We start from the raw sequence: 15,251 nt of genomic DNA on the forward strand, positions 1-15,251 counted from the left end.
AGTCACCATTTTTCTTCCTCTGAACACAGCTAGTTGAAATAATGCCAAAGAGCTCAATTTTTGTCTCATCTGTCCACAGCACTTTCTCCAAATGCTTCACTGAATCATTTTAATGTTCATAGGCAAACTTTAGATGGGCCTGTACATGTGCATTTTTGAGGAGGGGGACCTTGCGGGTGCTGCAGGATTTCAATCCATGACATGATGTGTTACCAATGGTTTGTTGACTATGGTCCCAACTGCCTTCAGAGCATTCACAGGCTCCTCCCATGTAGTTCTTGGCTGATCCCTCACTTTTCTCATGATCATCCTTACCCCATGAGGCGAAATCTTGCATTGAGCTCCAGGCGGAGGCCAACTGATGGTTATTTTGTATTTCTTCCATTTGCGAATAATCACTTCAACAGTTGTCTCCTTCTCACTAAGCTTCTTGCTGATGGTCTTGTAGCACATTCCAGCCTTGAGCAGGTCTACAATCTTGTCCCTGACATTCGACAGCGCTTTGGTCTCGACTATGATGGTGAGGTTTGAATGGAAGAAAGATTCTGTGGACAGGTGTCTTTTATACCCAAAACGAGTTGTTCTTAGGAGTACCTTCTTAAATTGACAGGACTGATCTGTGCACCACATCAGCACAGTCTGTAAGAGCCAGAATTGTTGGTTGTTAGGGGAATTTATAACATTTGTATCATGTTTTTTCTGGATATTTGGTTGGTATTCTGTCTCTATCATTAAAATACACCTATGATAAAAATTATAGACCCTTCATTTCTTTGTAAGTGAGCAAACTTACTAAATCTGCAGGGGATCAAATAAATATTTTCCCACTGTAGTTACATAGGAATACTGGCTATCCTCCTCATGTATGCCATTGTACACGGTTCTGTTCCAGGTGTACCACATCCCTTCTGGGTGTACCGTGCAGGATGAGGTCACTTACTGGCCTACCCCAACGTGGCGTTTCAGAAACTGAAACGTATCCACAAGGTTTACTTTTTTGTCAGTTTATTTAAATGTTTGAATGGATTTTCAGAGTGCAATAATTTTCTTGTAGATATCTCAGCATTCACTTCCAGTAGGCCACTATTTTTTATCCCCCCCCATGAAAGTGGATGTACCCTTCAAAGTGAATCTCTTCCCCCGTCAGTAAAAAATCACATCAGCACACAGTTCAAGCTTACAAACTTTTTTCTTTTAATTAAAATTACGTTTTTTCCTCTTCCTGGTTCAGCGAGGCACTGGCAATTTAACCTTGGCCTCACAGCTGCATCCTGACATTCCTGTTGTATATTCTAGGAGGCAGACCCAGAGTTCTAGAAAAAGTTCCATAACGTACAGGGAGGTGGATTAAGTTGCAATTAGAGAAAATAGCCACTGTGAGAACAGGAAGGAGAAAAATGCAAAGGATTAAAACGCCTGCAGTTATCTTTAAGGAGGTTCTTCAGCCAGTAAAATAAAATAAAAGTCAGTAGCTACAAATACTGTAACAAACAAGAAAGCAGAAGGCGCCACCATTGAAGTGTATTCACTTATTAAAACCAGTGTGGAAAAAGTTAAAATGCACTCACAGAAGTAGGAATAAACAGGCAGATCAACCAGTCTTTAGTCACTTGCATAGTTCAGCAGGAAGGCGGTTGGCAGAGTGATGCCGAGAAGCTGCTGTAGCAATCGAGCAGAGTTTGGCTCGAGAACGATGGTAAGCATTGCAGAGAGATTAAGTCCGCAGACAGGAGCCATAACCACGGTGGAATGCATACAGTGCCGAGATCGAAACCGGAAGTTTGAAAAGGACGTGATGACGTCAGCGCTAAGTGGGTGGTAACATGTTTCGGAGCATAGAAAAACTCCTTAATCCTCCTCCTTTCACCATAACAAGGATGTCGTCCTGCCATCTGTCTGGCTCCTAAGAACCCCAGGCAGGTGTCCCTTCATTGCTTGTATGTGTTTTCATGTTGTACAAATTTAAAAAATCCACCCAACATGGTGGGTCACCAACATACATTATAAAGACAACATATGAACATTAGTTATACCCGTATTGTACAAAAACCGTGCCCTACTGCAACGCACACAGAGCAGTGGGTAGACAGGTAAATGTCAGTACAACCAGAGGACTGTTACCAGGTAAAGAGACATTGTGTAACTTCTTTACTATCTCTTTGAAACAATAACCCGGGATCCCACTCATGCAGGTTTGGGTCTCTAGAGTGAAAACTTTTTCCATAAAAGATGAGAGAGAAAATGGAAAAGGAAGAGACTATGGAGGGAGGGAAGAGGAAGATGGGTGGGAAGGACGGGGAAGGGGAAAAAATTGTAGGGGCTGAAATCTTGTTTAAAGAGCAACTTGGACCGCTTGCACTGGGTCTGAACCTATGAAGAAAGAAGCAAAGCGTAATCTTGTGTGCATTGAAAGTTGTGCCAATAAAACCATGTTTTATTAAAAACAATTAATGGCTGTCGTTATAGGTTTCATATCATTGATCTCATTTACAACGGCTATCCATCGGCCGATCAGAGGGGCAGTTTGTTTCCATTTCAATGGTATACACACTCTGGCTGCATGGAGTAAGTGGATTTGGAGAGACTTCCTGTAGCTCTGTCTGGACGTAGGAGTAAGATTCAGGAGGGAAATTTCAGGTCGCATGTCCAAAGTGAAAAATCGTAAGTTTGTGAATCATCCATTTAACCTCATTCCAAAAGAACTGTAAAGCTGGGGATGACCAAAACATGTGCAACAGTGTTCCAGTCTCTTGCTGGCAATGCCAACACAATGGTGAAACCTCTGGGAAGATCTTATGGAGGAGCACTGGAGTCCTATACCATCTGGTCAACAATTTGTAGCTTGATTCCTGATATCTGCTGGATAGGGAAGACCAATGTGCAAAATAGAGGACCTGGGTCTTCTGAGCCAGAGAAAGGGATTTATCCATGTCCCTTTCCCATTACTGAAGAAAAGGGGGAACGTAATCCTCCGGAGGTGTGGAAATGAAAGCATGGGACTTCGAGAGCGTATGGCGTAAAGAGGAGGTATCAGTACAGAGTTGCTACAGAATTGTGAGATCTTACCCGAATGCACCTTGTTTAGTTTAAAGGTAGAAAGTGGCGTATTTGCATAGCCCTCCATGAATCTAAAAGGGGGAGAAAGCATCCCTCAAATCTCAGTAATGGAGTGCCATATGTTGCCCGTCAGAAAGTCCAGCTCCCTTAGACTTTTAGATTTGCTTTTTATGCTTTCTGAAGGCTCTCATGGGGACAATTTGCTTCTTGTTCCACCATCGCTAGATGGATTTTTCAGGTCATAGTTCAAGCCTATATCCTACAGGATAAGGTTCCTTCCATTCCTCTTAAGGCCCACTTCACTAGGTCTGTAGGAGTTATTTGGGTCTTTCAATATCAAACATCAGTTTCGCAGATTTTTTTAAACCTGGCACATGGTCCTTTGTTTACACATTTGTTTTACCATGTGGATGTTCACTAAAAGCAGCTGTCTAGTTAGGATCTTATACCTGTAGAGCTAACCCTGCTGGATAGGATGGGTCCTCTGTTCTTTGCCTCAATCTTCTCAAGAAGCTCAACCACTCTGACACATCTGGTTTAGTGTACAAACACAATATCACATGAAATTACTAAAGGTAATACTTAGTACCAAATAGTAATGCTATAGCAAAGAAAATAAGTACCAAGCCAGGTTGTAAAGCAAACTTTATACACTGTCACCCAATATAATTGGTAAATAGGCAAAAATAAAGTGGATTAAAAATGGCAATAACACAATTTAGAAAACAATGAATGAGTATGGACTAAGCATAAAATAACATTTTGCATCCAGATCAGCATCTACAGTGGCAAGGCCACCTCAAGTGCAGCCATGAGCAGTAGAAGTTTAATACATTTATGGCAGTATGCACTGTCCAAAAGAAAAGGAAGATGGCAGCAAAGGGGGAAGAGAAACAAAAGGGGCTTGCATAATTATTACACGAGGGGCAGTCCTTTGAGATGGCTGATGGCTATCGTTGGGGCCCCTTAAGACTATCAGTGCACTTAATGACAGTCCCAGATAACCTGCATTAATCTGAAGTATAGGTACAGTATAGTCTCGGCCCAGGTGCATGGATTGGGTACACTTGGTGTCCTGCCCTCAGTGGTTCTGCTAGTAGTATCAGCAATGGATGAATAGCAACCTCTCACTGTGGAAGGGGAGGGTTCCCCTTGGGACAGGGATCAGAGGATGAGTGGACACTCTAGTCTCCCTGCAGCAGCGGTGCAGGTACTAGCCCCAGCTGTCCTCACTCTCAGATCTCCACTGGTATGGTCTCCCACTAGCAGGTGAATATCCAGACAGAGGAGCTCTCTCTAATTCCCTGTATGCCAAGAGGAAGAACTTTTTTGGGCAGTGTGATAAAAATCATCTATCCACTCCTTGTACTGGACAGTGTGTATTGGGTTCTGCAGTGTAACCATTATATGGCTGTTGTATCAAACTACAACTCGCAGGATACTCAGCCCTCTGCATAGAAGTCTCTAGTTTGGTTGGCTATAGCTCTCAGCCTGCGGACTGGAGGATAATGGTGCAGCATAACATCAGTATCTTCGTAGAGGGAGACAATAATAGAAAGCAATGTTGCCTTCTCCATTATGTTATAACCCAGCACCTGGCTATATACTCCTTTGTTTGCAAGCCAGTTTGTTTACCGTGTTGCGCACGCCTTTTTTTGTACTGCTTTTGGACATCCTAGTTGTCTAAAACTGTGCCTGTGTTCTGTACTGTACAATGAAGAAAAAAACTAAGGATATCTAACTGTCGGGGGGGGGGGTTATATGGGGGCAATTACAGTTTTGTTTGCCAATGTCCAATCACATATTACAACATATAACCCTGTTGTTTAAGACTATGCATGCATGCAAATAAGTGTATTTAACAGGCAAGACAAATTAGCACCATTTCTAACTCACTACCAAAACTGGATTTTTTTCTGCATACTTACCTGTAAAATCCATTTCTTGGAGTACACCACAGGACATAGAGCAGGCTATTCATGACTATGTGGGTTATATGCCACCTATAGTTGAGAGGACACTGGCTGATCAATCGGAGAGGAAGTCTTCCCCTATATAACAACCACTACACAGGAAGTACTTCAGTTTTTGTAACAAGCAAAGAAACTGCAGAAAGAGGTGGGACCTCTGTGTGCTGTGATGTACTCCAAGAAATAGATTTTACAGGTAAGCATGTAGAAAAAAAAATCCAGTTTTCTTTATCATACATCACGGGACACAGATCAGGCTATTCATGACTATGTGGGATGTTCTAAAGTAATAAAGAAATTTGAGGGGAGGGTGACACCATGATCGACACATTCAACAATCCCTCGGAACTTACTCAGCCATCCATAAAACACTGCGGCCAAAGGCAGAATTCTCTGCGGCTCTGACATTCACCTCGTAGAACCTTGTGAATGTGTGAACTGAAGACCATGTAGCAGCCTTCCAAGCTGGAGCCACTGACGCTTGATTACCCAAAATGCCCCCACAATCCTGGTAAAGTGTGCCTTCAAACCATAGGCTAGAATGATCATTTGGCAGATACAAATGTGAAATGGTTGCCTTGTATGCTGCCTGCCCTTTCTTAGGCCCCTCAGGCAGCATAAACAGAGTGCATCTGACCTCCTGATCCGTGCCATCACCTTCAAGATGACCCTTACAGCCCGTACCACATCCAAGGTATGCAGAGATCTTTCTTTTGCTGAGGCCTAGGAAAGAATAAAAGGCAGAATGATGTCCTAATTGAGATGAAAACCAGAAACCACCTTTGGTTAAAAAAATGTTGGTTGAGGTTGCAACACCATACTATTTTGATGCAAAACTAGAAATGGTTCTCTGCAAGAAAGAGCTGCCAGCTGACACCCTTCTCACAGAAATGATTGCCACTAGAAACAACACCTTATGAGCCAACAGGACCAGTGGACTCTAAGTTTCAAATGGTGGTTTTTGCAAAACCTCCAAAACCAAGTTCAGGTCCCAAGGACACAAAGGTGACCTGACAGGAGGAGTAATACGCATTACTCCTTGTAAAAAAGTGTCAACCAAAGAGTGAGATGCAATGGACCTCTGGAAAAAGCAGCTAAAGCTGAAACCTGGCCCTTAATGGTATCAACATTGGGGTATCCAACCCTGATTGAAGAAAACGACAGAATATTACCAATCACATACTTCCATTGGTACCATTTCCAAACCTCACACTAGGAAATGTAAGCCTTCCAAGTTCTGTAGTAAATGTTTCTAGACTACCTTTCTAGTGCTCAACATAATGGGGATGACTGAATCTGATATCCCCTTGTCCTTCAGGAACTGGGTGTCAGAAGCTTGAAGGTTTTGTGCCAATATTGACTGGTATTTGGAACTGTTCATAATTCCCTCTACCTTGACTAAGGCCCCAGTTCCAGCTGAAGAAAAACAGCCAGAAAGCATGATGCTGCCACCACCATGCTTCATTGTGGGTATGGTGTTCTTTTAATATTGTGCAGTGTTTTTGCTCCAAACAGATCTTTTGGAATTATGGCCAAAAAGTTCAACTTTGGTTTCAAACCATAACACATTTTCCCACATGCTTTTGGGAGACTTCAGATGTGTTTTTGCAAAATTTAGCCGGGCTTGGATGTTTTTCTTTGTAAGAAAAGGCTTCTGTCTTGCCACTCTACCCCATAGCCCAGACATATGAAGAATATGGGAGATTGTTGTCACATGTACCACACAGCCAGTACTTGCCAGATATTCCTGCAGCTTCTTTAATGTTGCTGTAGGCCTCTTGGCAGCCTCCCAGACCCAGAGTTTTCTTCTCTTTTCTTAAATTTTGGAGGGACATCCAGTTCTTGGTAATGTCACTGTTGCGCCATATTTTCTCCACTTGATGACTATTTTCACTGTATTTCATGGTATATCTAATGCCCTGGAAATTCTTTTGTACCCTTCTCCTGACTGATACCTTTTAACAATGAGATCCCTCTGATGGTTTGGAAGCGCTCTGCGGACCATAGCTTTTGCTGTAGGATGCAACTAAGAAAATGTCAGGAAAGACCTGCTAGAACAGCTGAACTTTATTTGGGGTTAATCAGAGGCACTTTAAATAATGGTAGGCTTGTACTGACCCCTATTTAACATGATTTTGAATGTGTGCTTAATTCTGAACACAGCTACATCCCCAGTTATAAGAGGGTGTGCACACTTATGCAACCACATTATTTTAGTTTTTTATGTTTACTCCCCCCCTAAAAGATTTCAGTTTGTTTTTCAATTGAGTTGTACAGTTTTTAGGTCACATTAAAAGGTGGAAGAAGTTCTAAAATTATTTATCTTTGTCTCATTTTGTACATCACAGAAACCTGACATTTTAACAGGGGTGTGTAGACTTTTTATATCCACTGTAGGCCCTTGAGCCAGCAGGTCTGTCCAGCATGGCAGAGACCAAGAACCGTCCACTGCCAGTTTCACCATGTCTGCGTACCAGGCCCTACTGGACCAGGACGGGGGCAAACCGATTCTACCCAAATCTTGTGTAAGAGACACTACAACAGCTGAATTGGAGGGAAAGCATAAATCAGAGAAAACTGGTTCCAAAGAATCACTAAAGGCATCCACCCCTGGAACATGCGGGTCCCTTACCCTGGACACAAGATGGGTCAACTTTGCTGAACGTGGATGCCAACAGATCTACGTCCGGGTAACCCCGTCACTTGAAGATTGCCGTGAAAACCTCGGGATGCAAAGCCCATTCACCTGGAACCAATTGTCGGCAAATGAGAAAGTCCGCCTGCCAATTCTCTACACCTGGAATGAACACTGCTGATAAACTTGGAACATGGCCTTCTGCCCAGGGTAGAATGTAATTTACCTCCTCCAGAGCTCTTTGGCTCCTGGCACCACCCTGGTAGTTGATGTATGTCACTGCTGTGGCACTGTCGGACTGAATTCTTACTGAAGCCTGAAAGTCCAGGGCGAGCCATACTGCTCAAAGTTCCAGGACATTGATGAGAATTATCCTCTACCATGGAAGCCATGTTCCCTGGAATGTGGACTCCTCCAGGACAGCCCCCAAGCCAAGAGGCTGGCATCGGTGGTTACTGTGACGAACGCGGCATCAGACCCCTGACCTTCTCACCAAACTCATGACTGAAGGACCAGCCAATCTAAAATCGCGATGTCACGTGCGTAACAATGCCATGCCCAGCTGCACCCTGCACAACAATTTTCCAGCTAATTGGACCACAATCGATGTACCGGCAGCCTGGGAGCGATTGTTACTGGGTCAGGTTAATTACGCAATTAAGCCTTCACACTGCCGCCACCTCCTTTTTGTACAGAGAAAGAGGAAACTCGGCTATACCAGCAATAACACTATGATGGTTGAGATAATCGTCTGTATAACACTGTCATCGCAGACCGGTTATACAGAGGATTAAACAAACACAGTAGCGCTCTTTTAGAGGCAGGAATTTGTAAATTGCAATAAAGAGCTATAGAAACAGTTCAACACTTTCAGAAAGAAAGATTACTAAAAGGTCAAAAGGGGGCAATAAAAATATTTACAGAAAAAAAGATGTAACACATATATATATATATATATATATATATATATATATATATAGATAGATAGATAGAGAGAGAGAGAGAGAAACAGCAAAGAGATAACAGAGAGAAGTTAGAGGGTTAAAGTACTTGTAAAAGTCCTGGGTTAGTAGATCAAGTTTCAGAGCGAAAGGGCACGAGTCTCCCCAGGTGGTTCTGATGTTAAAAGGGAGAATTCTTCAACTTAACTCTCTTAGGCCTGACAGCCCATTCTGTAGTTCCCTAGCAGGGGGTGTCTCTGAAGTCAAGGACCAATGCCCCATTTAGGGAGGGAAGGTCTGGGCGTAGGCCTAAACTAGAGCCAAAATCTCTTATAGTTCATATTTTGGCTACCCACGGGTAGATTATTATAAAGACGCATCTGAGGAATGATTAGATATGAAATTATACACTGAATGGTTCAAGAGATCTGCTTTCCTATATATCCCAGCCAAGGAGAGTGACATACCAAACTGTTGGTCTCCTCGTGGCCAATCGGAAGATATGCCTGGTTTTTATGTAAGGCTCTCATATTCCAAGATATGAGACATAGGGAAAAAATGGATTTTAAAAGTGTTATCTGGTTCGTGCTCCTCTGGAATATCTTTGAACTCCTGGGAAGGCTTAGGTTATCCTTTATGAGGTGCTAAATTGCACAGCTCTCTTAGACAACCAGGCACTTCAGCTCAAAAAAGTTTTATAGCTCGGGCTCCCTGCTGTGCCCCGGCTGGCCTGTGACACTTAACACACAGGCCATATGTCAATGTGTATGAACAGAGAGGAAGGGGGAGAATGAGGGGGAAATATGTTTGTCAGGATGGTTGACCCTTTGCCAAGAATGGAGGTTGAAGCCAAAATGGTTGAACCGCGTCCATCTCTGGGTGCACGTCTGCCACAGTTACCAATTTCCATATGTCCGGCCAAAAGGATCTCCAAATTCTGAAACACCAACCACCAATTCAGGCTTCGCAGTACCTCTGGAAACAGAGATTTACGACAATCCCAGGGCTGGAATCCTTTTGTTCCAAATGGCCAGAATATTCCCCTGCAGTGATCTGGAGTGGAATTGCACATAGGGAACTGCCTCAAAACGAAAACACCATCTTTCCCAGCAACTTCATATAGAGGCAAACTGAAGTATACCTCGTGGCCCTTAAACTGCAGACCTGCTCTTTCAGGGTGCAGCATTTCCCTGGAGGCAGAAACACCTTTGCCTGAATGGTGTCTAGAACCATTCCCAAATATTCCAGGCTCTGTACTGGCTCCAAGGCCAATTTCATGAAGTTGAGCACCCAGCCCAGTCATTTCAGGATCTGAACTGTAAAAGCCTCATCCTGCTTCAGACCAAGAGCAGACTAACCCCTGGGCAACAGATCGTCTAGATATCCTATGATCGATATCCCCTGAGCTCTGAGCAGCCCCAATATTGGAGCAAGAACTTTCTTAAACACTCGAGGAGCTGTGGCCAAGAAATGCTATGAACTGAAAATGCTGAATCCCTACTGCAAAATGCAGAATTTGATGAGCAAGAAATGTCGGCATGTGCGGGTATGCATCCGTGATGTCAATAGATGCTAAAAAGTCTCCTTCCTGCAAGGACACCACTACCAAATGGAACGAATTTCATCTGAAAAGGACTGGACATTTAGAAACCAGTTTAGACCCTTGAGGTCCAAGATGGGCCTCACATCCCCATTTGGCTTTGGGACTGTGAAAAGTTTGACAAAAACCCTTGACCTCTTTCATCCACTGGAACCTCTGTGATCATCCCCTGGGAGAATAGGTGGCTGAGCGCCTGTATAAGCCTTCTTTTCTCTGGATTCATCTGTACATTTGACCTTAGAAACCGGGGTGGGGGGGACCCTAAATTCCAGTTGGTACCCTAGCAAAATTGTGGAAACTACACACTTGTCTTGGATTAGACTCCAATATGTCCTTTCAGCCCCAGGTCCAATCACTGACAAACTCATGTAGACCTCACCTCCGCAACATCTCCAAGATACGACCGTTCCTAACCTTGGAAACTACTAAGCAACTCATTCACTCCCTTATTATAGAAAGCCTTGACTACTGTAACTCCCCCCCCCCCCGGCCTACCTCACCGCAGGCTATCCCCACTACAGTCCATCATGAATGCTCCTGCCAGACTCATTCACCTTACTAACCGCTCTATATCTGCCACCCCGCTCTGCCAATCCCTCCACTGGCTTCCAATTGCCCAATGGATAAAATTCAAAACACTAACACTGACGTATAAAGCTGTTCATAACACTGCCCCTAATTACATCACCGACCTTGTCTCTAAATACCACCCAAACCGTACTCTCCGCTCCTCGCAAGACCTCCTACTCTCTAGCTCCCTTGTCTCCTCCTCTCATGCTCATCTCCAGGATTTCTCAAGGGCTTCACCCATCCTCTGGAACTCCCTACCCCAAGCTATCGCCTACTCTGCTCACCTTTAGGCGCACTCTGAAAACCCATCTCTTTAGGGAAGCCTACCCCGTCCCCAGCTACTACTGGAATCCACTCCTCCTCCTACCACTCCATCCCCCACAGCTAATTACCTCTTGTACCACTATCCCCTCCCTCCTAGATTGTAAGCTCCAAGGAGCAGGGCCCTCTAATCCCTCTTCTATTGAACTGTATTGTTACTGTACTGTCTACCTCCATAATGTAAAGCGCTGAGCAAACTGTTGGCGCTATACAAGTCCTGTATAATAATAATAGAGTCTTCTAGGCTGTTACAAAACCCAAAAGCCTTCCCCCCCACCCGAATAAGTGGGGAAACCCCTTCCTAAGGAGGCGGACGTTAGATCCGCTTTGGCTGACTTATGCACCCAGGGCCTCCTTGGGTTCTGCCTCTGAGTCCTACCCATAGAGGCTGACACCTACGTGCAACATAATGATTGGTAGCTGAGGGTCCAGCAACTGAGGCCCCTGCCACCTTAAAAGAAGGGTGCTTGGATTTCCTTTTAAAGAGTAAAAGAGAACTTTTTCCCCCTTGAAATCTTCTGAATATACTTGTCTATATACTCCCCAAACAGTCTCTCCCCATGAAAGGGAAAACCTACCAACAATTTCTTGCACGGCAGTTCTGCTGACCAACTCTTCAGCCACAAAACCCTGCACATGTGTACAGGTAAGAGGGCCATGCGAGAAATTTGCTGAACTGAATCTTCAACAGCATCAGCTGCAAAACAAAGCACTTGGAACATCGTCCAATTCCTGTCGAATACTCCCCCTGCCCTGAAGACCTTCCAAGCAACCGCTTGACACGGTCAGAAAGGCTCCAGCAAACGGCATTAGCTGCCACTGCAGGCTGTGTGGCAGAACCAGCCAGGGAGAAAGAAGCCTTAAGGATAGATTCCAACTTCTTATCTGCTGAAACCTTTAAAGACCTGGACATTATCTACAGGACATGTTAAAGAATTATTCAGGGATGAAACAGCCACATCCACTGCAGGCATACCCCATTTCTTAAACTTCTCTTCCATGGGATACAAAACCTTTTTGGCAGAACAAAAACCCTCTCTGGGTGATCCCAGTTAGCATATATAATCTGTTCCAGAAGAGGATGTACTGGAAAGGCCTAAACATTCTGCGGAGGTTTCAAAGATCCCAGAGAGGAATAAGTAACTTCAGAGGTTTCTACTGGAGGTAGCCTGAAACTAGAGTGTACCATATCAGTGAGGTCTTGCACCAATAGTAAAACCTCTGAGATTGAGATGCAGAAATTGCCTGCTTCTCTTCAGGCTGTGACCCCTCCAATAGAGATTCTACTACCTGACCTTCCTCCAGTTTCTCATCCTCAGATTCCACCCATTCCTGCTTCAGGATTGGTGGCTCTAGTGACGGGGACCTCTCCCACTTCTTAGCCCCATATGAAAAACAGAGGCAATCATCCCAGAAGCACAGAAGCACCAGCAGTAGCCACAATGCCATACAACCACAGTGGCTCAGACTGCCTAGTTGCCTCTGGCCTTTCAGGAGAGGATATCATAGCAGAACTCCGACTAGGTTCCTCAGGACCTGACGACAGTGCATTAGTGACCCTTCCTGCAGTGCCTCCCCCACTCCGCTTTTTGGAAGACATTACTTTGCTAAGTGTTTTTACCCTAGGTATCAAAAAACAGCAACACAGGGACTAGTGCAGCTATGCAAGTAGTGTGGTAAACAAACACTCACTGCGACTGCTGCTCCTTGGGCAGCCCAAAAGCAGCCTTTTGACTGACTGGCCTACTATCCCCACCACAGGGAGTACCCACACTCCCCCACCGAATAGCCTGCTCTGTGTCCCAGCCACAGCACCCGGCAGCAGCCCAGCCACGAGTGTCCAGGATGCCGCATAAACATGGCCAACCTCAGTTTCTGACCTATACTGCACATGCATGCACGACCCCCACCCTGCGCGTCCTGTGGCAGGCCACACTTCCAGGCACTCTAGTGGCCTCCAAAAAAAAGCAACATAGGCAGAGATAATGGCAGATTCACAGCGAGCACTCCCTCTAGTGATACCTCAGCTCATTGCAGCAGAAATACACCTTTTCCCACCAAAACCACAATTTAATTTTAGGAAAACAAAGGCAGCTTACCAATCCCACCACAGGTCCTGACTTCCTTCAGGTGTCAACATTCACCCATCACGGTGGACTATCTAGACCCTCAAGGACTCGGTCCCCAATAAATGGGGCCACTGACTCGGACCTGTACAGCACCCTACCAGAACAAACGCCTTGTTCAGTTTTCCACTGCACAGGGTTCTGTTACGCAGGATCCAGCACCATAAGGCTGTATTACAGGCAAACCCCTGAGGATTCTTCTCCTTATCCAGCCAGCAATGCTAGGGTACCATTCATTTTGGCTAATCAGCTTTCCAAATGGATCCAATTAAAGTTCATGATTCCCCAGGGAACCCATCCAGACCTTAGGTATGCTTCCTGGAGCACAAGCAACACTTTCAGTGATCATCCACCTTACAGACACTGACGAAAAGAAGTGCTTCCTGTGTAGAAGAAGTTATATAGGGGAGGATGTCCTCTCCGATTGGTCAGCCAGTGTCCATTCAGCTATAGGTGGCATATAACCCACAGCCATGAATACCCTGCTCTGTGTCCTGTGATGTACGATAAAGCATATTCCTTACTACAGGGTATTCTTCATAACCAAGGTTTGGACGTAGGATCCCCTGTACACTTTTTAACCATAGGGCCCTCCTTGCTGACTAGTGCAGTGGATCCTGTCTGTTATACTTACGTATTCTGCTGAGGCATCAGTTATGTACCTAGTTACATTCAACAGGACTTGAAGAGCCTCCAGGAATTGTTACCTCTGTGTTTCTACTTCCAAATGTTTATGTATGCTGTAACCAAATGTCTAGGGTACAAGCTATGTAGGTAGTGACTAACTCTGGTCTGAAATTGTAGTCTGTTTACCTCTGCTTTCTTATCTATGGGGCCTTTGAAAACTAAAATATTTACATGAAAGGTCTGAGTAGTTGGAAATCTGTGATCAGGATGCATCTTAGTATCCACCTTTGAAAAAAAGGAGATTCCCTTTAAAGTCTAGTAGGAAAGAATAACCATTTTGGTTCTTTCCATTCTGTGTTAAACTCTAATAGTGCCTTGTGAACAGGGAAAGTGCAAGATTTATTTTGCTACAATCCCCTAAACATTTTGCCATCAACAGATAGTTGTTTTTGTATAGTAATTTCTATTTTTCAGGGTTGTATAAAGCGCATTGAGAATTTTTCCACTTTCAACAGAGGGTAATAATTACTTTTGTGCTTTACTCTTTGAAATATCCTCTGCTAAAAAAATGTTTCTCCCTCAGACCCACTAAAGGAGTAAGAGGTCTTTTTAAATTGCAGTAATGATGCTTTCATTGTGAAAAGGGGAAGACACAGGGGATGAAAGTGGTATTGCATGATCCTCACCTTTTATTTCTGGATCTATCAGAACGGGGATCAACACAGTATCTTAACCTCTTGCCGACCGCGCATAGCCGAAAGACGGCTTCACCGCGGCCGGCCAGTTCTGAGTGGACGTCATATGACGTCCTCCCAGAACGCGCTCTCCTGCGCGCCCCAGGGGGCGCGCACCCGGCGATCTCCGTGATCGCTGTGTCCTACGGACACAGCTGATCACGTGATGTGGTGAAAGGCCGATCCCACCGGCCTTTTACCACGTGATCAGCGGTGTCCAATGACACGCTGATCACAGGGAAATGCAAGTGCCGGTTCTCGGCTGCACTTTCCTCACGCTGTCAGATCGTGAGGAAAGTACTGCCGAGAACCGGCAGTTGTCAGAGCGGGGATCGGCACCGATCATCAGGGCACTGATGATCAGTGCCCTGATGATCGGTGCCCAGCAGTGACCCCCGCAAGTTCCGATCAGCAGTGCGCCCACTAGCCCCGCCCACCCATTCCCAGCAGTGCCCCCACCTGTGCCCAGCAGTGCCCCCACCTGTGCCCAGCAGTGCCCCCACCTGTGCCACTCTGCAGTGCCACCTACCTGTGCCCAGAAGTGCCACCTACATGTGCCCAGCAGTGCCACCCACCTGTGCCCACCCACCTGTGCCCACCAGTGCCACCCACCTGTGCCCACCCACCAGTGCTGTCCACCAGTGCCACCCACCAGTGCAGCCCAGCAGTG

Source organism: Staurois parvus, unplaced genomic scaffold (genome assembly GCF_062004578.1).
Source record: "Staurois parvus isolate SC_StPar_1 unplaced genomic scaffold, SC_StPar_1.0 ptg000145l, whole genome shotgun sequence".
Lineage (NCBI taxonomy): Eukaryota > Metazoa > Chordata > Amphibia > Anura > Ranidae > Staurois > Staurois parvus.